General features: G+C 56.4%; 1 protein-coding gene across 1 annotated transcript in view; it reads right to left on the bottom strand.

The window, feature by feature from the left end:
• The window catches only part of baz2ba (bromodomain adjacent to zinc finger domain, 2Ba), a 75,777-nt gene that overhangs the window by 64,154 nt on the left and 9,123 nt on the right, over positions 1–2,500 (bottom strand). The gene's annotated exons all lie outside the window — the stretch shown is intronic.

The following is a 2,500-nucleotide window of genomic DNA, read 5'->3' as shown; positions in this document are numbered from 1 at the left end:
TGACACCGACCAGCCACGGCTCTGATGCGGAGATGACGGCCTGGATCCGCTGCACGCACTCTCACACACACACACACACACACACACACACACACACACACACACGCGGAGGCCTTGGTAGTCCTGAGCTAGCTCCACAGCGCATCTCTATCCATCCGAACGACAACCTAATCAAAAATCGTTCTGACGGTACATTTTTTATTTGGTCCCCCGACGGGAAGAATTTGGAAGGAAGGATTATGCTCTCCTGTCGGCCAGAGGGCAAACCGACGCACATACACACACACACACACACACACACACACACACACACAAACGCACGCGCAGGACAATGACGTCATAGGACATGAGCCGCGGCAGGGGACAGGGAGGGCCCCTTCGCTCAGACCCGCGTTCCTGCTCCTGTTTCAGGCAGCGGCCAAGTCAGTGAGGTGAGAAGGTGAGAAGAGCCAGGCGCGTCCTGACAGCGAGTCCAAACACCGGTGATTCATCTGTTCATCAAAAAATTTCAGCACATACTGCACAGAGCCTCCCTCTCTCTCTCTCTCCAGTCAGTGTGTCCGAGGGTCTGCGTGGCTCACTCTGTCGTCCTGAGCTGACGTACGCACGCCGTCTGCGTGCCGCTTCCGCGACTGCGTTGGAACAGGGCTCGCTCTCTGCTCTCTTCCGATCCGCGGGCGCGTAATCTCGTTCGTCCATCGGTAAGCCGTTGGGGGAGCGCGTGAGGTCTGTCACACGCGGCACGGTTGGGCGGAGGGCGGAGGGGCCCTGGGAGAGGAGACGGCCATTTCTCATGCCTGTAAACACTTCCTCTAAAATGGCCACCAGACAATTAGCCCCATCTGAGGCCTTAGCTGCTTACTCCTCTCTCCTCCCTCACACGCTAACAAGAGCCTCTCTCTCTCTCTCTCTCTCTCTCTCTCCCCCTCTCTCTCTCTCTTGTGTTTCTCTGTCCCTCTTTCGTTTTCTCATCTCTCTCTGTATCCCTCTCTGTCTCCCTCCTGTTGTTCTCTTGAACACCCCCCCCACACACACACACACACACACGAGTGAACGATGAACGCAAAAGCAGCACCACTGCACATGCACGACCTCCCCTCGGCCACCCGCCCCCCCGTCCCCGCGGTACGCGCCACAATGCAGCTGAATTAATATTCCGCTCACTCCTCATTTCCGCGTCTTCACTTTCCCCCCCTCACCTTTGAAGTTCCATGAAAACGCAGACCAGTCGGAAGCAGGGGAAGGAACAGAGAGAGAGAGAGAGAGAGCGACCGTGGAGCCACTGTGACGGCTCTTCTCAAGACAGAGCTGTGGGTTGGCCTTGTTGGAGGGGGTGGGAGGGTGGGGCTCTGTATTTTTATATTATTATTTTTCTGGATTTTGCAAAAACAATTGCCATCACAAGCAGAAGCGACCTGCCTTGCAGACAGATGGAACACGTCACGCGGACCCACGTGGAATCAAGACACAGGGAGCCAATAAAGTGAAGGAGGGCGAACACACTTTGCGTACACAGGGGTGTACAGGGAGCAGGTCTGCAGCAGGTCTGTATCACGAGCACGTATGGAGCAGGTCTGGAGCAGGAGCAGGTCTGCATGGAAGGTCCTGACAAGGTTCGGAAAAAGGGGCCTGCCTGGAGCTGTGAATGCCCATTTCTCAGTGTGCCCACCCTCAGCGTGCCAGCACTCTGCACAGCCTGTCCAATCACAGTCTAATTGTCTGACGAGATGTCTCGCATTGTTGTGATGTCATTACCAAGGAATCGTTCTGACTCTTCTAGCACAGATGTGACGTGACAGGGCAGAGTAGTTGATCACAGAGCTGCGCGATGCAGAGTGATGAGCAGCCGAGGCCTGTGTAATCAAACAGGCCTTGAGGTTTCACTGCGTGAAGGTCAACCCTGTTGCCTACGCAGCTGTCGTGCATCTCACACACACACACACACATACACACACACGTGCGCGCGTGCACGACAGGGTTGGCCGTCCCTCATCGAGGCCCTCTACACCCCTACACAACAGCTCACGCTATCACCTCGCCATCCACCCAGGAGTGTAGCCAACCAGTTACCATGGCGAACAATCTCCTACCCCAACCCTTATTAGAAAAGACCAGAGTCTGGGGGCTGGAACAAACGTGGAACATCATGGTTGCGGCACACCTCAGGGACCCGGCATGGAGGCCAGAGTGGCTCCGTTAAATCCGCGTGGATTTTACAAGTGGCCGGCCCCGTATGGGTCACGTTAGGTCTGTGTTCGGCCGAGGCACCAGCGCACGGAGGTGTTGGGTCCCGAAGTGCACGGCTGTCGTGTGGCGTTTGAGTGGGGAGGGCGCACGGCAGGGCGTCAGCTCGCCTACGGCTGCGCGGCTCTCGATGCTAAGTCAGAGGGAAAGCAAGCAGAGAGGAGCCAGGGTTCTGCTTAGGACTGTGCGGTTAGGGTTGAAGTGTGTTTGCGGGTGCAATGCAGAACGGTATGGTGTTGGGGTCATTTAGTACTGA

This window comes from Electrophorus electricus, chromosome 1 (assembly GCF_013358815.1).
Source record: "Electrophorus electricus isolate fEleEle1 chromosome 1, fEleEle1.pri, whole genome shotgun sequence".
Taxonomy (NCBI): Eukaryota; Metazoa; Chordata; class Actinopteri; order Gymnotiformes; family Gymnotidae; genus Electrophorus; species Electrophorus electricus.
The sequence above is the reverse complement of the archived record's forward strand: the minus strand, read 5'-3'. Positions and strand labels throughout refer to the sequence as shown.